We start from the raw sequence: 25,704 nt of genomic DNA on the forward strand, positions 1-25,704 counted from the left end.
AATTGCTTTGATATAGAAATATGTATAGATGGAAATATAAAATATAAGAGAATTATCCAATATAATTTGTATTGGAATTTCTTGATAAGGGAATAAATGAGATTAATCATGCATCTATAATATTGGAGGTTGAAGCATTAATCTATTGGAAATGCTAAAGTTGATCAAGTTTTGTTTGAAGGGTATCATCCTTTGACTACAAGAGAAATATTTTCTAATTATTATATGTTGCAAACTATCTTTGTTACTCGCACAGTTAATCTCTCATTTGTATGTTTATATATACTATAAGAGCTATGTACCTTGTTTTTTTCTCCTTTGAGAATGTTATTGTAGGGAAATGAGGGAGATTAAGATTTAGAGGGAGAAGATTGAGGATACTATTTGGTTAACCTTCAGTGAACTTGATTTATTAATTAAGAGGGAGTACACCATATTGATATGGATTCCCTAGTGATCTATAAATTGTGACAGTCATGAGGACTATGATTCATAAATTGTGACCATGTGATTTTAATGGGCCTACCCCTATGTACATCATGAGGAAGTGACGACTTCCAAATGATCATCACTTGTATTTGGAGAAGTTGTTGTAAGGTGACGATCTTACAATAAACTTGTATTATGAGATGAAATAAATTGAGTAAATGGTGAATGTCTTGCATCTCAACATTTTGGGAAGCCATTACTCTTAGAGTACTTGGTGAATATCATTGATATTTTGGGAGGCCAATACTCTTGATATCAAATGTGATATCTAAACATTTTGAGTAAGTGGTGAATATCATTGATATTCTGGGAGGCCAATACTCTTGATATCAAATGTGATATCTAAACGTTTTGAGTAAGTGGTGAATATCATTAATATTCTGGGAGGCCAATACTCTTGATATCAAATGTGATATCTAAACCTTGTTTTGAGTACTTGATGATGAATATCGGATGTCGATATTCAGGGAGATCAAGACTCTTGATATCAAATGTGATATCTAAACTTTATTTTGAGTGATTGATAAATATCATATGTTGATATTCTAGAGATCAATACTCTTGATATCATATGTGATATTAAATTTTGGAAAACTTCTAAGATATCCTTATATTACCAATGATTTAATATTTGCCTTGTGTTTATCCTCCCTTGCTAAGAGGGAGTGTTAATGTTTGGTAGCTTTAGTTGGATAACTATATGTCTGTACACATAATTATATATGAGATATAATTTTATGTGAGATGTAAACTTATTACATGAGATATATATATATATATATATATATATATATATATATATATATATATATATATATATATATATATAACAATAGTTAAGTTTATATAAAATAATTATTTGATTATTGAATAAGACATATCCCATGAAGGGACATGTCTATTCATGACCTATGTTCAATATAAGAAGAGGATGTTGCATATGGAAAACATATACCTCAACAGGAAATGCAAGTACATTTGCAGCAATCAAAGAAACATCAACAAATTTATTATTAAATTTATTAATTATTAGTTAAATGTTAATATAGTTATTTTGTTTATGTAATTATTAAATAATTTAATAAAATTTAATTTAATCAAGTTTAATTAATAAAATGGGAATATTTAATGCATTTGAATTTATTTTATTAATAACGATATTGACTTTAATAAAATTGAAATTAATTTTATTGGAAGATTAATAGTTATTATTTTAATAATTTAAATAAATAAATAATTTCCCTTAGATTTTTTTAAGGAAATTGACTTAAAATATAATGGGAGTAATTCTATATTTCATTCAAATAAATGAATGGGTTAATTTGTAGGGTAAATTGACAATCTCATTTACTTGAAACATACACTAAAATGAAAACTAAAATCTTACTATTAACTTAACAATATGTTTTCAAAATCAAACCAAACTATGAAACCTACACTTTTTTATTTGTATGTTGTCTATGTTTTGGGTTTGGGTTGACTAAAGTGTTGATCAGTTCTAGGATGTCTACTAGAGGCTTGGGAGTTCTGTGATTGTGGTATTATGTTGATTTGATCTTGATTATTTAAACTCAACCATGGTAATGTGTTGATGTGCTCTATGATGAGTGTGATTATATTGTTGGTTATTGTTTTCATTGTCATTGTGGGATAGTGAGATGAATGCTATGATATATTTGGCTTAACCATTTTGAGTCTTTGATCAATATTTTTTGGATACTTTCTAGTTGCTCGTAGAGAATTGATGGGTTGTTGTGATTTATCTTTTGATGCTTTTTAGTCACTTGTGTAGGACTAAGGTGATTTACTAGGATTCTTTTATTTGTGACTTCATGAGCTTAGGGTATGTTATCTATATGTAATGTCGGGAAGTGGCTTGCAATGGAGCCTAGGGCCCTAAGTGGCTGCCAGGCTAACCCGTTGTAAGTTGTTTAATAAGTGAAAACACTACACTAAATGAGAGTAAAATGAACCTAATAAGAGTCTTTGTATGTTCTTACCCATGCATTGAGTGCTAGTAAAAACTAGGATGGGAGTAGAAAGAATGCTTGGTTGCAACCATGCATCATTAGTATGCCTCGTCAGTATGAGAGGATACTAGTGCTACACAGGATCACTAGGGGGATAGGATCTTGAGAGATTGCTAGGGTAACTCTATCATTGATTCATGTGATGACACTTGCTCACTGACATAGTAGATTACCTATGTGTCTTTGTGTGCCTCTAGGTATAGATGTCAATTTATCTTGCAACCTTTGAGTTAGATTACTTTAAGGGTTTCTTGGACTTGGAGATTACTTTTGATATTTGGATTGATATCTTGTTTGGGAATTAAGACTATCTCCTTAGCACAGTGGGAGTGTGTTTTTTTGGGTTACCATGCAGTCAGGTGGTAGTACTTTTTACTCTTAGCATTGCGATCTGTCCATTGTTGCCATTGTTGGAGTTCCTTGTTTGTATTTCCTTTCATTCTATCTTTGTGTACTATGATGGATGGTTGTATCTTTATGGTGGATGATTTCACTTATTGTATTGTACTTTACTTCATGGATCTGAGAGGGATGACGTAATCTATTTTTATAAATGTATATTCTTTTATCCTTTCATTCCCTATGACATGTACAGTGGATGATTGAGCATTCTGAATTTTATTGCCAAGTGGCATTCTGAACAAATGTATATTATTTAAATGGAATTTGGACTTTTAACTACTCTTTCATGTGGAATTGGTAATTGTTAGACTTAGTATTAATTAAATATAAATATGATTCAACATCTTGGGATCCTTAAGGAATGTAATCTATTATGTTTGCTTATGTATGATTGTATGCTATTGCTTTCGATACTTTATGATTGATGTGTATGTTATTCTTTCTTTAAAAAAATGTTTGGAAAACTTAGTAAAACTTTAGGTTAATTATTTTGGATCCCTTGGTGGGCTGTTACATGTGTATTGATTCTAGATATATTAACAAGATCATAGTGAAATATAGGTTCCTATGCTGAGGATGGATGAGATAATGTATTGTTTGAGTAGAGAAAATTATTTTACCAAGATTTATTTGAAGAGTGGCTATCATCAGATCAGAATTAGAGAAGGTGATGAATGGAAGGATACTTTTAAGGTAAAATATGGTTTGTATGATTTGGTTTGACTAATGAACCTATTACTTTCATGAGGTTGATGAATGAAGTTCTAAAAAGATTCTTAAGTAAGTTTGTGATTTTTTATTTGGATGACATTCTGATAATCAGTAAGGCTAAGGAAAAACATCTTGAGTATGTTAGACAAGTGTTACAGAGATTGAAAGAGGAAAATTTGATGATTAATTTGAAAGTGTTCTTTTATGCAAGAAGAGATTGTATTCTTGGGATTTGTGATTTTAGTTGATGGTTTGAAGATGGATGATGAGAAGGTAAAAGAAATTTTGGAATGGCCTACACCTAAGAATGTGGGTGAGGTAAGATCATTTCATGGTTTAGCTAGTTTCTACCAAAAGATCATAAGAAATTTTAGTTTTGTTTGTAATTTTATGACTGAGATAATGAGAGGAGATAAAACGGAATTTAGGTGGACACATGGAGCTGATAACAGTATTGAGACTTTGAAACAAAAGGTTGCTAAGTTGCTTATATTGGCTTTACCTGATTTCAATAAGGTATTTCAAGTTGAATGTGATGCAAGTGGTAGTGCAATAAGGGTTGTATTGAGTGAAGAAGGCAAACCTGTTTCTTTCTTTAGTGAAAAGTTGAATGATGCTAAAAGGATGTATTTTGTGTATGATCAAGAGTTTTATGCTATTGCTCAAGCATTAAAGAAGTGGAGACATTATTTGATTCCTAAGAATTTTGTGTTGTATATTGATCATAAAGCTTTACAGTACTTGAAAAGTCAACACAAATTGAACCAGAGACATATGAAGTGGGTTGAGTACTTGTAAAGCTTCACATTTGTTATCAAACATAAGAGTGTAGTTACTAATAGGGTTGATGATGTAGTGAGCAGAAGACATTCCTTATTGACTAAAGTGAAGGTTGAAGTTCCTAGGTTTTGATGAAATGCAAGAGTTGTATGATATTGACCTTGATTTTTCTGAGGCATGGAGAAAGTGTAGAGCACCAAATCTAACAAATTGTATAAGTAAGTATGCAGAATATTTTATTCAAGAAGGTATGTTGTTCAAAGGAATTTAGTTATGTATCCCTAGAAGTTCTATGAGGTTGAATTTGATTAAGGAAAACCATAGTTGTGGATTGGCTAGACATTTTTGGAATTGATAAGACATTGAGTTTGCTAAAGGAAAAGTATTGTTGGCCACAAATGTATAAGGATGTTCTAAATTTTTTGAAGAGTCATAGAGGTTTTCAATTTGCAAAAAGAGTAAGTCAAAATACTAGTTTGTATACACCTGTTACTATTCCTGAGAAACCTTGGAGTGACATTAGTATGTATTTTGTTCTTGGATTGCTTAAGACAGTAAACCGATATGATTCTATATTTGTTGTGGTGGATAGATTTTCTGAGATGGCTCATTTCATACCATGTAGGAAGACATCAGATGTTAAGCATGTTGCCAACTTTTCTTCAAAATGATTGTGAGATTGCATGGATTACCAAGAAGTATTATTTCTAATAGAAAAAATAAGTTTTTTAGCTATTTTCGAAAGACTTTGTGGAAGAATATGGGTAGTGAGTTGAAGTTTAGTTCTACATTCTATCCATAGATAGATGAATAGATAGAGGTTGTGAATAGAAGCTTGGGTAATCTGCTGAGATATTTAGTTGGAAATAAGCCAATTAATTGGGAAATAATTTGTTACTTGAGCTGAGTTTGCATACAATAATTTTGTGAATAGGAGTATAGGAAAAAAAATCTTTTGAGATTGTTACAGGAATGCAGCGTAAAGGAGTATCAAATTAGAGGGATATTACTGATAAAGAAAAGAGAAGTGCTATAGGGGAAGAATTTTCTGATTTTATGGAATCATTGCATAAGGAAGTGAAGTTGAGGTTGGAACAAAGTAATTAGAAGTATAAAGGGAATGTTGATAAGTCTAGAAGACATCATGTTTTTGAAATTGATGATGAGGTGATGGTTCATTTGAAGAATAGGAAGCTAAAAATGAAGAAGTTTACACCTTGTAAGATCTTGAAGAAATTTGGCAGTGGTAATGCATATGAAGTTGAGTTACTTGATGACATGGATATATCTCCTATATTTAATGTTGCTGATTTGTATAAGTATCATTAGTCAGATGATGAAGTTATTATATAAGATGATTATCCTAAGAAGCATATTGAAGAAGTTGAACATATATTGGATTAGAGAGTTGGCAAGAGCACAAGAGGAAATGATTACTATGAATATTTGGTGAAGTGGTAGAATAAACCTATTGAAGATGCTTCATGGGTTTCTCAATCCGAGTTGGATTTAGCTTAGGTTGTGATACTATTTCTCTTTTATCTTCTGTGTTTGATAGATTTTCCTAGTACTTTCGAATTGTAATGTCTTTGGTTGCCAAGTGCTCAGTGGGTGCCAAGCATTTAGTGGGTGCCAAGCATTCTGGTTGGTGTCAAGTTCATAAGTTATTTTCAAGTATTCTTTGGTTGCCAAGTTCGTGTGGTTACTGAGCATTCTTTGGTTGCCAAGCTTGTATGGTTATTGAGTGTTCTTTAGATGCTGAGTTCTAGTATTTTGTGTAGCCTTCATTTGCCAAGTTGTTTGGGTTTGGTTCCAGTTTGGGCCAACCTTGCACGCATTCAATTTGAATATCACTAGTATTATTTGATGTGAGCTGACTTGTGGCTATGCATGCATTTAATGTAAGGTTTTATTTTTGTGATAGGCTGACCTATGGCCACACAATTATTTAAAGTGATCTAGGATTGAATTTCAAAGGACAGATGTAGAAGATAGAACTTAGAGGATGTAAAAGTGAATGAGATATGCCTGGAAACATGAACATAAAGTCAGATTATGGATTAGAATATTGTATTTTGTCTTTGGCCATAACCCGGAAGGCCTTACAACTGGGCATGTATATTGTTTACTTGGTGAATCAATAAAAGTGCTTGCTCTTCTTCCTACTTTGGTTGTTGTTCTTTATTTGGCATTTCTATTGTGTTAACTCTTGCTTGGTAGTTTGGATAGTTCGGTATGCCTTTGGCCCTAGTTGTTCATCTCTCCCTGTGCTAGTATGACCGTATGAATTGATAGTCTAAAAATTTAGAGAACTGTCAATATGACAAATAAATTTATTAGTAAACCATCAATACTTGTTATAGGCAACTTAGTATTTCATTTAATAATATACAAAAATGTGATTTTATAATATGTGTAATATATATGCATGATAAATATGTTTCTAGTTTTTGTTTATTTCTATTTAGATATGTTTCTATTTTGATGATTTTATATTTTTATTAATTCAAAATCTTTGCTGACATAAGAATATAATGAATTTTAAAAACTTATTTTTATGTGTTTTTATATTACTAATTTAGAAACTTCTTTTATTTGAGATTTTTGTATATATTACTAATTTATAATTTTAAGTTATTCATTAAGAATTTTGCACACATTATTAATTAATATTTATTATTCTCATTTATAAAATATTTAAATTTAAAATGATCTTAAAACTAAAAATATTGACAATCAATTTTTTTCTTAAAACATAAAATGAAAGGTAAGAAAAAACATTAGCTGTCATTGAAAAATCACATGACAAGGAGGGACGACTATCAAATTCCAGGCCTAATGCCCATGATATAACTCAAACTTGTGTCTTGCAAAGCCAAAACTATAGAGATTTGGAAATGAAAATCCATCCACAAATCTTGAACAATCTATTTTACAACCATCTTGTAGTGAACTTCACATGCATTTAGAGAAGAAATTAGTGTCATATGTGACACCCATCAAAATTCTAGAATGATACCCAGATTAAATACTTCCAATTTTGGACATATGTGGCTACCTATGAATAGTCCATCCTCATTCAGTAGTACAAGGGATATTAAAAGAATGTCATAGCTAACATTCATGGATTGCTAGGCATTCAGATAAATTTGTGAGACTTTAAAAGTATGACAAATATTAATGTACAATTAAAAATTTTATGTAGTAATTGTCTTTGTTTACATAAAAATAAAATATAATAATAATAATAATTATTATATATGATAAACAATAAAAAAATTATAATCTTAATAATAATTCAAATTATAGTATTTTTTTAATAATTAAGAAACACAAAGTGATACACGTGAAATCTTAATGTGTAGTAGACAATTTAATAATAATAGATAACTTTCAAAATTTTAAAAGCATACACTATAGTACTATTTACAATTTTAACAAGAAAAGACAAAATAAAATACATATTAAATAATAATTAACAAATATTTTAAATTTATTTCTTAAACATGTCTATTTTTTAATTTAATTTAATTTAATTTGGAAAATCTTTAAACACCCTTTCTTTATAATATTTCCCTATTCAATATTAAAAAACTTTTGTAAAAGAGTAAGGAAAAATAATTTAAAATGAAAATAAAATAATTTTATTCAACTAAGTCATCATTTATTATAAATATAGTTAATGTTTTGATCATGCTATATATTTAGTTTCTTAATGAAAATGTTTGTTGGACAAATAATAAATGATTCATTCTTAATGAAATTAATTGATTCAATAGAATTCAAACCAATCCTTAATCCCCATATCCAAAAAAATCTCCATATAGCAATCAAAAGTAAGGCTCATGCTTGACCTATTGAATATCACAAATATAGAATAACAACTCTCCTCAAATCCCATGCCATCTGCAAATCCTTTTAAACTAATATTATTCATTTTTTTTGCATTAACACAATTATCTAGGAATCAAGATGATTTAGTAATGCTACTACAAATTATTACAGAGACTATAGTATTCATATGCTTCTTCATAATTAATCAACATTTTGATAATTGTTAACAATCCTATATTTTTGGTTTAACTAATGGTTCATTGAAAATTTGTTATTAAACAAAATAGCCTCCTTTTATTTCTATTTTTTTAATCGGTCGTATTGTATTTTCCCAATAGCCTATTTTATTTTTTTGGACATAAAATATAGCAAATTTAAGGTAGCCTTGTTTGCTTCCACTTGTTACCATTGGGTGCATGTGATATATGGATGGCATTGTCTCCTACAAACAATTGTCTAAAAAAAAGGATCAACTGCTATTATTGTATACCATAATCTTCATCAAATGTGTTGCCAGGTATAAGTCATGTTAAGTAAGTTATCAAATATGTTAGCCTCTCTATGCCAGCCATCTCCAAACCATGTTAAAAAATGATGATATAAAATTTATTTTGTTTGGATTCAACTTCTTTATTTTTCAATTTTTTTCCCTAAATATTTTAGGTTTTCAGAAAATGTGATGACCTTTTGAAATCTTAGCTTCAAATAATTTAAGTTTTTTTCACTAAATTTAACAATTTTGTTATATTTACAATCAATGTGCGGAAATAAAGCAAAACTAAGGCATCTTGCAGAAGATGATGCTGTCATGGATGAATCTAACTTTGGTTGTGGGAAAAAGTTATTTTCCATAGGGCTAAAAACATGGAGACCAATAGCCAGGTAAATTTCTAGTTATTTTCTACACAATAGGCTTGTTATGACAAGATTCAAGTTTTTGCATTACTGGTTCTGTAACTTGAATTTTTGGGTTCACGTATTTTTCTTTTTAATCTCTAATGAATAAGGGTGTGCTAACTTGTGATTTTTATCTTGGCACATAGTCTACTTAAACAATAAGAAGCAAGTAAAGAAATAGATTAATTAATTTGAGAATGGCATTCCCAATAAGAGTGTGTTTCAGAGAAGACTAAGTGAAGACTAACTATAATCTAATAGCAATTGAAAATAGTGAATCAATTATTAAATATAAACTATGTCAAATTTTTCATAAAAGTAGAAGCAACCATTAGAAATCATGCTGATGTTTCTTCCAAGAATAATTATCAATAGGGAACACCTAATTTTTAATAGTAATTTATACTTGAGCAACACCAAACAAAGAACTCCATAGTCAAATATATTAGACAAAATTGTATGAAATTATGGTTTTATTAGCACTAGCATCCGAGGACATGATGCATCCTTTAGGGACCTGGTAATGACAAGAACACCTTATTAATCATAGGATATAGGGTTTCATTAGAACTCCCATGCAATGAATCCATAAAACCCTTACTAAGTGTTATTTACTTAAGGCCTTTGAGAATAACCTCTATCAAATAATCCTCTACATGCACTAGAAACACACTTATTTTTTAGATTACATTTTGAATGTTAGATATCACACTTCTCTAAGTTGGCAAACATTAGAGCCATTTTTGAGCTAAATTATGAAAATAAAGAATTCAATTTCCTTGCTAAATGATAAATTCACTCATGGATATCTTTATATACAAAAAATTGTAGGTTGAAGGCATGCAATTATTCCTAATTGCACATAAATGCCTAGAATAATTTTTGTGTTGTAAAATATTGGAAGGAAGATATCTAGGAAGCTTTAACCTACCAATGAAACACAAAGGATCATGTACAATTGCCATAGAAAATTTTCACATTTTATATTCGATGTGCAATGTGTGTGCTAAAATGTTGACACACTTCAATGAATCATTATATCCAAGATTTCTCACAAATGAGATCTAAAATGGTGACTCATAGCTATCTATTCATGGAGTGCAATGGCTTGTAATAGAGGCCCTCAGTTTGACCTAGTTTGTGCCCATGCAAGTACACCATAAAATGAGAGATTCAAAGAGGAAACACAAGAGTGGTAGTATCCATGAAAATGAAGATGCAAACTAATCTATTTATGACAATAATGCAAAGCAATGCAAGAAAGGAAATCTAATCTATGAAAGGAAATAGCAATCCAAGATTAATCTATGAATGAAAATATGACTCTAAGCTAATACAAAAATGAAAGGATGAAGCATGATGATGGAATCCATTGATGCATGAGAGAAGAAAACATGAAGAGAGAAGTTACAATGAAACTTCAATGTCTGAACCCTAAGGCTTAAACCCGAATGTTCAAACTCCTTCTCCAAAATCACTCTCCAAACCTACAACATAACAATACTATAGCAACAAACATCTCCCAAATGAGAAAGAGAGGGCTCCTTATATAGTCAATTGTGGAGGTGGGAGGCTTCTCAAAACCAATATGGGATAATAAGGTTTGATCTGTGTGAGACAAATTTCCACCAATGATAAAAGAGGAGTGTTTGACAAGAAAGTAAAAAAAGGAAATTAAGGAATCCCACGTAGAAATATGTGCATTTAAGTGTAGAGAAAAAGTGGATTTTTATTTAATTTATTTCCTTTTTTCATCATAAGGAGGGATTTAAGTGGGAATTTTATTTAATTAAAAGGGAGCAAGTTATTTTAATTAAATGGGAGCTATTTTATTTAATTAAAAGAGAAGTTTTTTTTTAATTAAATAAGACTTAGAATAAGATGATTAGACCAATATTGAAATAATTAAATTAATTGCAATTTGATCAAGGAAAATGATTTGAATTGATTTAATAAAATATTGCAATGCATTGATGTAGGAAATTGATAAATTGATTCAAAAAATTGATAAATTGAAGAATGGGGACCCATAGTCTAGGCGGCCATTTTAGGGTGCATACACCCCTCTTTGACTAATGTGTAATCATTTTGAGAACACATGTAGTCAAAGAATGCATTTGAAGTGTGAGGTCAATTTGGGATCACCACTATACATAGGTTCTTCAACATGATCTTTCTCAAGAGGAGTATCCTCATCATATAAGTCATTATGAATTTCAACATCAATGATTCCATCATGAATAAGATCTTGAATCTTGAATTTTACATTTCAACATAGTATAATCTTCAATTTTATGACCTTTTCTTGTATGGTAGCTACAATAGTGATCATCTCTCCACCATGAAGGTTTTACCTTAGGTTCATTAGGTGTAGAAAATGTGTATGGTAAAGTAATGATCTTGTTTGCAACTAAGGTCTCAAGCACCATTTCATATGAAAATCCAAAAGGAGTAAAAGTTCTCTCAAAAATATATCTAGGACCATTTTTGTCATTCTCATCTTGGTCAAAAATAGGTCTATCATGAAATATTGGCATATGCCCAAAGGAGTTATTAGTCGCTTTCTCTCTCAAGAGGTCCTTGGATCTAGAATATGAAAATAATTGATGTCTTCAAGTAGAAGATGTAGACCTTGAAGAAGATGATTCATGTAATGATGTAATCTTCTCCTCTAATAATTTTTCAAATTTAGATTGCATTCCCATTATGTGCTTAGTGAGATAAAGGTAAGTAGGATCATTTGTCTCTTTTATCTCCAACAAGGCTTGTCTCTCCAACTCTAGGAGTTTGATTTTCTCTTCCTTTCCAGCTTGTTCATCTCGGAAGGCTTTCTTTTCACATTTGATTCTCTTAAGTATTTCACTTGTGTACATTCCAAATGATTTGAGTGATGAACTTGGTTTTTATTGTCTAAAAAAGTTGTTGGTGTATGTTGCATTTACACAAGTGTCGTGAGGTTCATCATCTTGGTTTTCATGTTGTGATTGTTCTTCTTGATACGCTTGCCTCTTATCTCTTTCAACCCTTTAGTGTGCATCCAGATATCTAGTTGAGATAAGGGGTGAGATTGGTTGATTTTCATGAGAGGAACTACTAAACAAAATGGTATCTTGATGTTTTTCAACTATGTCATCAAGTAATTCATCCATTTCTTCCCTCTCTCATTGAGTCATTGTGTATCTCATACCCATATCCAAGCGATAAGATGCTAAGGGTGTACTCAAATCACTAAGGTTATTCTTGGGACCAAACCAAACTTCTGAGTTGTTCCTAGGTGATTGATCAAATATACGTTCTTTTCCCTCATGTCTTTGGCGAGTTTGAACTAAGGGAAATTATTTAAAAATAACTTTAGGTCACTTTCCTTGATCTATTTGATATCTTGTTGTAACTGACATGAAAGACAAGGTACTAGGTGATAGGATGACCCTAAGAAACATTGGTAGCAAACTAAGATAGAAAAAACACTCATCCAAAAGAGAGATGATAAGATATAATTTTTGCAATGGGCACAAACCAACACTGCCACAGAGGTGCCCACTAATTTGGGTGAATATCCTAGCACAACACTGCCACAGAGGTGCCCACTACTTTGGGTGAATATCCTAGCGCATCTAGATCAAGAGGATGATTTACCCAAATTATAATTAATTGAAATTTAATTTTGAATGTAAGTGAATGGACAAGAGATAACTAAGACTCTCCAAGTGTGTTATCAAAGAATCCAAAGGTTTATGCTCTCAACAAGGATGATTTCTAACTCATTGTCTCTAAGAAAGGTCACTCATAAAATCAAATATTACTAATTCAAGAGGTCAAAACAAAACATTCCAAGATGCAAATAAGCTTCCAACAATGGGGTAAGTGACCTAATCTAACATAGATAAACCAAGGAGAATTGGAAATGATAGGATACAAGTCAAGAAATTTTTCAACTCAATAAAATAAATCAATTTTCTTGTTTGTTTTAATTGACCAACTAGATGCATCAATAGATATTTATTATACATTAGGCATGCAAGACAACACTCAAGGAGTTCAAGAAAATGTGTACAAGAAATGGGAAAGGACAAAACAACATTGCACATAAACAAGAATAATGTCTTAGTATGAATCTAATCCTTATAACCACTACTATTTATGTTCTCAAAATGTTTTCCAATCACACACATAGTCCTAGAAAAGAAAAATTGAGTTGTACTATGATTCTTAGTAATGGTCAAATCTGTAACTCTTACAATCTCAACTAGACAAAAAACAATCCTAACACACTAGGGTTTTGACACATTTCAAGAATTTAAACAATTGGCCATGTTGAGGAAATTTGACAACCCAAAAAAAGACTACACTTGTGGAGATTTATTTGATAAGGAAATTTATATAGTGGGTGTTGCTACCAATAGAGAAAGTGGCTACTACTTCTTGAGGTTCCATCCATGTGGTTTACCAAATAAAGAGTTTGTCCACTACGGTTAACCCTCTCTAATCAAGGAAGACTCACAAAATTGGACCACATGGGGACTTAGTTTGGATTCAAGGGTTCCAAGTTTTTGATGTACAAAAAAGGGAAAAAAGAATACTCCTCCAGCCTCTTCACCTCACCAAAACATAGCAAACAGATTCATTAACATGCTAATTTGAAATCACTTCATTGAGGTTTAGAAAGCCAACAACAATCACCACCAATCTCAAGAGAGAAAATACTAGTAAATGTTGAAGACAAACCAAGTGAAGCAATGAAATAATATCAAATCCTTCCCTATCTACAAAGGGATGTATCATCAAGAAGAGATTCACATGTAAGGAAAGAAAATGAAGTCTTATCTCTTAAAATCACCACAAATAATTTTCATAGGGCCTAATTACTATGTGAAACATGTATGCAAGAAGCAAATCTAGGTCCAATTTTAGAGCACCAATCGAAAGGTGAATTATGAAAGCATGTAAAACATTGAAACCAAATAGATGAGAGGTTCAATTTCAATTCCAAATTCCAAATGTTATAGAGATGTATAAGAATACCTCTGATCCAAAACAATGCACGCATATCACTCCACTGATCTAAAGAACCAAACAAGTGCCCCAAACAAATAAGAAGCAAACTAATATAAGATAGATATGTCTTATGCAAATCCTAGGGTTATATCTCAAAATATAATTTTTAGGAGTAACAATAACCAATAAATAACTCAAATAAAAACCTAGATCATGCATTGAACCATGTGAAAATTAAATGCAAGCTAATCATTAAATGCTCTTTTTTTTAATTTTGATTTTGACCTAGTCAACAAGATTGAACCTATATGCCATGAATTCAACCCAAAACCCTAAATGCAAAAAAGGGACCCCTATTAAAAAATATATATTTCCAAAAATGTAATAATTTTAGAAAAATATTTTCATTTATGCCCTAGGGACCCATTTTGTGAAAATAGACTAGCTTTTATAAATTTAGTGTTTAAGCCCTCATATTGTCTCTAAACTCAAAATACAAAGAAACAACCCTATTTATAATTTAAACACCTTTCAAAAAATGTAGGCCTTTTCAAAAAAATTTCTAATTTGTGTCCAAAAATGATTTTTTGATGAAAAATAAAGAAATAATTATTAAAAAATATGAATTACCTCAGAAAACTCTAAAGTTTTAATTGAAGCTTCTCTAATATGTCTCCAACCTATGAATTTTTTTAAGAATAAAATATCAAGTTGTTTGGGAGATATGTTCAAATCTTTGGATCTATAGTTTTCTGTCTCTAAAAAAATCCGCACAAGGGGGTTAGCTCCAAAAATAACCAAAACCAACATGTAAAGGTGGGTTACCCCACGATGGCCACCAAAAATGTGTGCTAAAATTTTGACACACTTCTATGAATCATTATATCTAAGATTTCTCAAGAATGAGATCTCAAATGGTGACTCATAGCTCTCTATTCATGGAGTGCAAGGGTTTGTAATGGAGGCCCTCAATTTGACCTAATTTTTTTTCCATGTAAGTACACCATAAAATGAGAGATTCAAAGAGGAAAATTAAGAGTGCTAGTCTCCATGATTATCAAATATGCATAAAAATAAAGATGCAAGCTAATATGAATGATAATAATTGAAGAAAGGAAATCTAATCTATGAAAGGAAATAAAAATGCAAGATTAATCTATGAACGAAAACATGACTCTAACCTAATATGAAAATACAAGGATGAAGCATGATGATGGAAGGCATGGATGCATGAGAGAAGAAAACAAGAAGAGAGAAGTTGCAATGAAGATCCAATGTCCAAACCCTAAGGCTCAAAGCCTAATGCTCAAACTCTTCCAAAATCGCTCTCCAAACCTACAACATAACAATACTATAGCAACAAACATCTCCCAAATGAGAAGGGGAGGCTCCTTATATAGTAAACTATGGAGGTGAGAGGCTAATCACAACCAATATGGGATAATAAGGCTTGATCCATGTGAGACAAAATTTCACCAATGAGAAAAGAGGAGTGTTTGAAAAGAAAGTGGAAAGAGGAAATTAAGGAATCCCACTTAGAAATGTGTGCATTTAAGGGTAGAGAAAAATTATTTTTATTTAATTTATTTATTTTTTTCATTGTAAAGAGAGATTTAAGTGGGAATTTAATTTAATTAAAAGAGAGCAAGTTCTTTTAATTTAATAGGAGCTATTTAATTTAATTAAAAGAGAAGTTTTCTTTTAATTAAATAAGACTTGGAATAAGATGATCAAACCTTAGGAAATATTGAAATAATTAAATTAATTGCAATATGATCAAGAAAAATGATTTGAATTGATTTAATAAAATTTTACAATGCATTGATTTAGGAAATTGATAAATTGATTCAAGAAATTGACACATTGAAGAATGGAGTCCCATAGTCTAGGAAACCATTTTAGGGTGGATACGTAATGCACCACCAAAAGGTGTCTGGCCTTAACTTGTTCCATTCTTTACATTAGATATAAAAATACATATAGATGTGCTTAGATATGTAGTGAGAGTGAAATACATTCCAAAAAAGAATTCCTAACCTAGAATATGTACATATGCTAGCTCTATAATATCTAACTATTCTTCAATGTCCATGTCAAGAAGGAGGATTCTACTAGAAACTTTATAAGTGCTGACTAAAATTTTATGTAATCCAACAAAGGTTTCAAATCTACCATAGTTTTTTTTTTTGACACTACACTAATGCAATGCAACATTAGTTTTTGTCACAAGTGAATTTCTTTGAATAAACTTGCATTATTTTAATTCTAGAGTGTTTGTTAATTTTTTTTGGAATAACTTCAACATTGAAGCACATATTCCCCTCTAAGTAATAGCTTGAATGAAAAATGTAAAGGCAATGCTACGGCACATAAGCTATTTTGGAGGGCTCTATCTATGCACAGACCAAAATGTACTTTTATTAATTAATTAAAATTTACATATGAATGCTAGTTTATTAAAAATAAAAACAAATTGGTTATGTAGGTGCATTTTTGCCCCTCCATAGCCAAAACCATTTTGGAGTATGCCACAAAGCGTTTTTCAAACTTTGGTAAGGAAGATTTTTATTATAGTAATTATGTTCTACAATGATTAGAATTGTCTATAAAAAGCACATTTAATTATTAAGGCTCAAGCACTCAAGCCAATCCATACATAAGATTTGTTAGGCTCGAAAGATACATCAAAATTTTATAATATATAGGTTGGGTTTCATTTCCTTAATGTTCTTGTGCAATATTCTACCTTTGGCTTCATGTTGACCATAGGTGTCATGACTGGTGCATTAACATTTGGTCTTATTATAAATTTCATTGGGAGAAAAGGTGTACATGTACTTTCATCTATCACCAGTAGTCTATGTGCTGAAAAATTAAACATTAAGGTGTGGTCCCATGAGGGGGGCTACAATATCTATTTATGTGGAATGGGTGGTCATATGAAGCCAACAAAAATTTTGCTACTAGATTAATTGAAATCTTCTCCTCAAATGTAGCAACCCCTACTTTTTAGAGTCCAGATTTAAGTGGGTGGAAAAGATGGGGGGCTAGAAATTTTCCCACTAGCTTAGGCTTTTCTTGTGCCACTTGTCAATCTTATACCAATTTTCAAATTTTATCAATAATTTTTTTAAACATATTTATTTATTTAGTAAGTTAATTGAGTATGTTAATATAAAAATAAAAAATCATGAGACCACCCACTTCCATTAATTATGGGGCTTAAACTTTTTGAGAATAACTCCAATACAAAATTCATGGGACCTCCCACTTTAAATTACTCCTAAAAAATCTCTAGAGTACCCGTTGAATTTTTTAGGAAGCCCTCCTCCATAGAACTACACCCTAAGAGATGCACTAGAAGTTTTTGAAATGGAATGTATAGTTCCCAAAAGGATAAAAATACCTCATATTCATTTAATGCAGATACTCAGAGTGGCTTGATCTTTTTGCATCATTGGATGGCTTAACATAGTCATCTCCCTTTATTAGATGCACTATGCACCATTACAACTCTAACATATAAGTACAGAAGGAGAAATCTTTAAGAGTGCCTATACAAAATTGGAAACATCATTTGGCATTTTAAAATAGTTGTATAAATATTTTAATTATATTATTTTATATACTTTTCATGATTTTTGAATTGACAAATTTGTTTAGTGTTCAATTTGGCTCAAAAGTGTTGGTAGAAAAAATTGTGTTCATCTAAAAGTAAATTGAAAAATTGAAAAATATCTTGTAGAATTATTTTTTGGTCACATTTGTTATAGATTTTGCTTCATAAATGATTTTAGCCTTAGAACTAAGTTTTCATTTTGTTTAAATCTGCAAATAATATATGTTAATTTAATTATTAATATAATTTTATATATTTAAATTATAGATTAATGTAACTTATATTTAGTCATCTTACTTTTTAAATTTAGATAAACATTTTCCAGCTTTAACAGATGGTCATTTACTCACAACCAAAAGAAACTTTTGACTACAAAAATGTTTTGTAAGCCAAATGATTTCAACCTACAAAAAAAGAAGGATATCACATGTTCTCCCTTCCTTAATGTTTAAGTGCACAATACTTCACCACAGTAATCTATGATTCATGACTTGCTCAACAATTTTAAACTAATAGGATGGAAGTCAATGTTCCCACTATAGAAAGTGCATGTTAGAATATAGAAATTTAAAGAATATAATTTACTAAAATTTGAAATTATAATTGATTATTTAAAATTTTGATTTAAAAAAAAAAATACTAATGATGGTTATTTCTATTGGTGTTTCGAATAAAGTAGGTTGTACACTAGTGAAAAGAAGAAAGAATGTGATTAACCAAAAAAAAATTAAAAGTACCCCTACAAACATGTCCACAAGAACAACTCCTTCAACAAACACCTACCTATTCATAGGTCTAAAAAAATACAAAAACTTAAATTTCATCCTCACAATTTAACAACAGTCAATGAGGTCAAACAGACTCAAAACATCTTTACCCTAGCTTAATGCATGCTCTATGCATGCTTTTAGGAGTTACACACAAATCAAATTCATAAAAATAAAAATAGTATGATCTTGGAAGTATCTGAATAAATGATTTTTATATCCTTATTTCATATAATTTAAACATCCAATACACATTTTAAACATCCAACAATATGAGATGACTCTCACCTAATCTAACAACAACCAATTACATTGAATCTTCTGTATTGATTACTTATAGTACTCAAAAAATTTAATGGGCAATTACATCAAATCTCCTGCAATGATAAATATTGTACCCAAAAATTTAATGGCTACAAAAGATTTGTAATGTAGAACCATAAAATTTGTAAGCTATATTCGTTAATTAGCTTTGAGATCAGCCACAACAGTAAGGAGAATGAAGATTAGTAGAGAGAAAAAAAGTTGACTAGAGAAGCCATTTAAAAAATCCATTTCTCACTTTTCTAGCAAGCATAACATAGGTTGATTAGATTACACACTAAAAAGTTTGTAGAAAAAGACAAACATAGTAATTGATTAAATAATTATTATTTTAAAAGGCATGTGGTAATTACTATGATACTGAGGTGACAATCACAGATGCTAGTGAGGACATCTACTCCATTCTCCTTTCTTTATAAATTTCAAAAGTTGTCTCCTTTCACAACATTAGCGAATACTAGCCTCCCTAACACCACAAAATGTAACTATATTCTTTCTTGTCATAAGTTTATGTGTAAACAACATTGAAAAAAATTATTCAATGTCTTAAAAAGTTATTTTTAATTATTTATGAATAGTGTGTTTATTTCTATTTATAAAATTAAAAATAAGTGTTTTATTTTAAAATATTATTATAACATGAAGAAATATATTTTCATGAAATTATTATAAAGTTTATTAAATAGACTATTTCTTTGTTTAGTTCAATTTTATTTTAGAATTTTCACTTTCAATTTAAATTTCGTTGTTTTTAATAAAAAGGATAATCCAAGATTTCCTATTTTATAGATGACAGTATCATTGAATTATATAGACTATTTCCTTGTTTAGTTCAATTTTATTTTAGTATTTTCACTTTCAATTTAAATTTCATTGTTTTTAATAAAAAGGATAGTTAGAGATTTCTTATGTTAGAGGAATCATTGAATTATTTAATTTCTTTATATGAAAGCTTTTTGGAACAATAGGTTCAATGATATTTTATCCTCTAGGAAAACTCCTAAATTGGTTGATTGTTTCTCTAGTTGGTATGTCTAATATCAAATTCAAATCTAAAATTCAAAAATTTTCATGCCCAAAATTAGAAGATACTAGATTTGAAAATATTAAACCAAAGATCACTTATTTTTGCAAATAGAATCATCTCTAACTAGTTTCAAAGAATGTAGAAAAACTTTTAGATTTTTTTTGCATTTATGATTCCAACATCTACTACATTTATAAGGGTTTTCTACCAAAATTATCAAAAAATATTGTGTGGAGGATTTTAATTAATGCATTGGTAGTATATGGTTGCATTATGCTACATTTAACCTAAAAAAATATTTTATGTTAATAGGTTTGGTTTTGCAATTTTTCCAAATCAGCACAGTATTGAATTGATAATTGTCATTTTTATCATATAGACAAACACTTTGATCAAATTTTCTTTTATTTAAACTATAACTCTCTAGAGCTCTTAAATATGTCTTAGATAACCAACTCTTGTTATTGTTCTGTAAATAAATTTTGGAGAAAACACTTAAAAGAAACTCTAAAGATAACTTATATATATGCATTTCAACACAAAATAGCTAATAACAAATCAAAACTTAAATTTTAAATTCATTTCTGTAAATATAAAATTAACACAAAATCAACGTGTATATTTAAAAGATCAACAATACAAACGTTGTAAAGTAAATGTAGCCAAGATCAAATAAAACTGAAATTCTATTCTACAACAGATAAAAACAAACCACTACAACAATTATTACATACATACAAAATCACAATGATTCTCACATAAATAGATAACATTTATATAAAATTTAATAATTTTCACAATTATTATAAAATGATACCACTTGGGCGGTACACAAGACACATGATACATCTAGCGAGGTGGTTTCAACCAATGAAACCGTTTAGCCAACTCCTTCGGTAACTTTGCCCATTTCCTCATCTATTTCCCTTATGCACTGCCCATCCATATCTATCTTAAAGATAATATACACCTTATAATTCTTGAATACATTTTTCATACATTTTTGAATAGATTCTTCTTAAAAAGATTTCAAGACGTGTCTACAACTATTGGCTAAGTCAAGTGACACCTTACTAAGCGGTTTCTTGAGGTGGCATATACTTTCAAAATACATCTTAAAATGATTCCAATATGTACAACGGATTATATTCTAATTATAAAATTTGTCATGTGTTTCAATCAAATTTATCCTTATAATTTGACTTTAAACGAATTAATCTTTATGTATTTTTGGCAAACCTTAATTAACAATTTGTTTATTATTATACATTATATCTAAAACTTAAACTAGCACTTGCACTCGAAAAAGGTGCAAGGGATACGCTGATAGATGTTTGATTGGAAATCATATATGAAGCTTCATATTACATAAGGAAGTGTATAAAAGGGAAGGTCTTCAGAAAATTTTGTTCCTTATGAATCATTCATTAGAAAGCTCCTTGAGCTTATCAACTAATATTCAGGATATTTTTTCCATAGCAAGTCAAATTGTGATATTTTTATCATGATTCAACTATATAGGTTTTGAGTCAAACTCATTGATCCATGTTTCATGAGTAGTGGTTCACAAGAACCCATATATCAAGAAAAGAAATGGAACAGTTAAGCAACTATTGCATGTCTAGATGATGTTAACAAAGCCAAAACTTCCCATGAGGCCACACATCTAATATTATGTAAAGTAAAGCATTTAACATGTAACCATGAGCATGAGAATATAGTAGATAAAAATCGGATAAGATTTACATGCACATTGAAACATATGATTGTATGATTTTGAGGTAACATATATTCCACTAAATCAAATAATTAAGATTTTTTTGGCAAAATAATGGTATTTAAAGAATAGCATATTAATAATAATAAAAAGTTGTATATTTCATTAATAAAGTTATATGTTTAACAATTAATATAGTTTATTTATTTTATAAATAACTTTAATAGAAATTATAGAGATAAAAAATAACTTATGTTGAATCTTTTTATTATATTTATTGATAATTTAAAAATCTTAAATTTTATGAAGGAATAATTAATTATTATTATAAAGGTTATTATTTAATGTTTATATATTAGTAAGACACAACATTACACATAATTGAAGTAAGTGAATAACATGAATGCAACAAGAGAATATTGAAGTTGCAAACTGTAGCAAGAATTAATCAAAGAGTAAGCTCATCTATATTTATTCATTAAAGACAACCGTTTGCATTGAATTTTGAACTCTTTAGATCAAGAGAAAACATGGCATAATACATTGATGACCGAGTGGATGAAAGCAAGCTAACTAAATCTGACTTCCTCAATTCCACATGCAAGAGGACGATTCCATTGCATGCAAATCATGGAGTGGTATTATACATAGGACCTATGTTACCATTCCCCGGTTCGATCCACTTAGAGAGATTTTACTACTCCATCCAAGTGTGCTACAAAAAGAAAGTAATGTAGCATCCACATAAAATTCAACTAATGTGAAATTTGAGTCATCACATGTAATGGACACCCAGGAATGCCCAAAAGTTGAACCAAGACTGAAATTATATTAATGTTGAGAATGCTGCAATCAATTACAAAGAGATGTATTCCAAAGGCCAAACCCTAAGGGAATGATGTCTAGAATGTTACAACAGAGAATGAACGTTCTCTATTGCCAAAAGAAGGGAGTGTGATTCACACATCCAAGCTCTTATCAAATGCAAGTCATAATCATCCGATCATCAACAATGAAACTTTTAGCTCTATTTATCATTTTCTTCATCCTTCTGGAAGGAACTAAAACATTAATTAATTGCAAGAGCTAGAAGCTTCCTCCTTCCAATAATTAATGCATTCTCTAGAAATTCCTCCCTGGCAATAATTAATTAAATCACGAGAGGCTTTCGTCCTTCCAATAATTAATACATACCCTAGAAGCTACTCTCTTGTAAATAATTAAATTAATTAAATACAAAGTCACCATTAAATTGAATGACTTTATAAGAAATTAATTTAATTTCTTCTTATCCTCCACTTAGACTTTGGAGAACGTGAAGGCCAAAAGATGGGATCATAACATCACATTCCCTCTTCCTCATGTTTAGATCCATTTTCCTCCATTTGCCTCACCATCCTGTGACACAATCATTTTAGCCATTTTATAATCTTGAATAAATACAAATAAAGTGAACAATGCACAACCAAATAAATAGTCTGACTGAACATCTCCCGATCATCAACTTCCTCTGACACTATGACACTACACCATCCTATAAATTATATGCTAAATGCTTTAGTAAATTATATGTAAAAAGTTTTAGTAAGGTCTCACATCTAAAATGTAGATTGCGCTATCCATACCTTTTGGTATTTAGCCATGACCTTCACATATCCTGCCTTTGCCTTCAATTCAGCATCTTCACATATCCTACCTTTTCCTTCAATTCAACATCATTTTCAAGTATGTTTCTTCTCCTAAACCAACAAAGAAGATAAAAACACAAACCATCAAAGTCTTGCATAATTGACAACATAATTAGACATTCTACCAACCATGTGTCAGCCTGAGTGCAAACCTTTTCTGACAGAGATATCCATTTCTCACCATCTTTAGCAACCTATAGGAGTACAAATATGGCCATGTAAAGAACAACATGATGCTAGATATTATTTAATAAAAATATCCAGTTTTCCTTCCTTGTTTTACGTCACCGATCTACATGTCTATCATCTCATGTCATTAATGTTGAAATATATTATACAAGATCAATATTAAAGAATATAATGACATGATTTTTTTTTAATATTTCCAAATTATATATCTCAGACATTCTTTTTAAGATATAGATATCTACACTAGTGCATTCAGAAGATCAAACTTGTAGATTTACACTATATGACTTACATGGTATGCAGGAGGGTTGTTGAAGTTATTAGCAATGTTCTTTAGGATGTTGATGAAAGGATAGTGCTTATGCCAAGTCCTATTAGAAGTATTACTTAATATTTGTTGTAATCTTGTGCAGTTAACCCATGAGGCCTATATCAATGTATAATCTAGAGAATCAGTAATAAAATGTTAAATTTAATGTCTTTAGAGTTTATCATAGAAAATTATTAGTGCAACAAGAAATTCCATGCTTCCTAACCTTGGCATTATGGAAGTTTTTGTGCTAGAATGAAATGTCGCATGATGGCCAGGGGTCTTGCCTCCCAAAATAAATTCTGAATTTGACCAATCCAATCTCCTAAACTTCTAATGTGTAAGCTTAAATACTCATCTCTTGACGTACTTGTCAAGGAAAATGGATTTCTATAGTCATTATGAATAGTTCAATATGTATGTATGAAAATGTATAAATCAATTGTAATGGAATGCTAGCTACTAGGCATGCCATTCCAAAGGAGATATAGGCATTGAATGTAAATATATAGGCCACTTTTGGCTTCTTCATGCGTAGAGATAACACAACTTTAGGATGAAGTAAGATAGAAATAACTAATTAGGAACACAATGAGTTGAACAATATATACATATGTTGAACTTGCCTCTAAAATAGGCAAAGTGTAAAAAATTGAAGATTATATAACTCAATAAAAGTACATGACAAAGAGAAAGAAGAAGCATCTCGATCAATGAGTTTAATAGTCTTTGGCCACACCAAGAGCTTTATTAGCTGTAACCAACTTTGCCATGCCACTAAGATTTAGTCAGGTAGCCTTCAATTTCTAGATTTTTTCTAAACTTTAATAGTAGAGGGGAGGCAATGAAGCAATGGAAGTGGGTGCCCTTTGCCTCGTAGTAAGTTCAAAAATTCAATCTCCAATGTTCCAACTAAGATTGCTTCTTCATTCAATGACATCGAGGGGCTACTTGCCATGGAGATTGTAAGATGGTTTTCTAGACATGAGAAAAATCACAATTGCTACCATGTTTGCGTATCCATGGAAAAATAAAGGTATGGCTTAGCATCATAAATTGGTAAAATAACCCTTTTACTTAGAAAATCCATACACCCTCACCAAAAATCCATACTCAATTTGCAATTTGGGTAATTGAAACTGTCATTCTCAAACAAGGGCATTATTGATCCTACGACAAGAAGTTATTGGCGTAATCTTTGACATTGCTCACTAAAATATGAAAAGGAGTAGAGATGGAGGTGCTTATATAGAAACCTGTGTCTGGAGTAGAGTTGAAGGTGCTTTTTTTCCAAACAAAAAATATTAGAAATTTCACCTAGAGCCAAGGCAATGCAAACCTACAGGTTGAAGAAGATATGCATCCACAACAGGAAGCTTCCATCAGTGATGTGACACTAGTACTCATGTGCCCTTCTTCTTGAAGGGCATCAAACTTCTTGGAGATTCTCTTCAACTTCTATGGCACCCTTCTTCTCGAAAGGGCATCAAACAATTTCCAAAGTTAATGGCTGGAAATCCAACATGCCTACAAACCACAATATTACTCTACTCAAATTGCGAACAATATAATGGATCACATTCACAATTAAAATTTATATCATAGAACACCTACCAATACATGCTTCAAAGTCCTTGTGAGCCAGCTTCTCATCGAGATCGACAAGTTTGTCAAACCTGGTTTCACCCCAAAGCCATTCCTTATCACCAGTAGCTTGGGCTCTTAACAATACTTCCAAAATAGAAAGCATAAACAAATTTGAATCTGCGGCACTAGTATAAATCTTAACACCATTACCCTATTGAAAACACAGATTGATCCAATAAACGACACTAAATCTTAAAGAATTGTCGTAATACAACTTATCTCAAATAGAAGCCTCATTTTCTCTCTCAATCCAAAGCCCTATATGCAACCAATTCCTT

The 25,704-nt window shown here is 30.4% G+C and overlaps 1 pseudogene; it reads right to left on the bottom strand.

Annotated features, from left to right (window-relative positions):
• LOC149579687 (filament-like plant protein 5) overlaps positions 1-25,704 on the bottom strand; it is a 53,691-nt pseudogene that overhangs the window by 26,088 nt on the left and 1,899 nt on the right.

This window comes from Cupressus sempervirens, chromosome 1, assembly GCF_028749045.1.
Source record: "Cupressus sempervirens isolate cs-2001-9-10 chromosome 1, ASM2874904v1, whole genome shotgun sequence".
Classification (NCBI taxonomy): domain Eukaryota; kingdom Viridiplantae; phylum Streptophyta; class Pinopsida; order Cupressales; family Cupressaceae; genus Cupressus; species Cupressus sempervirens.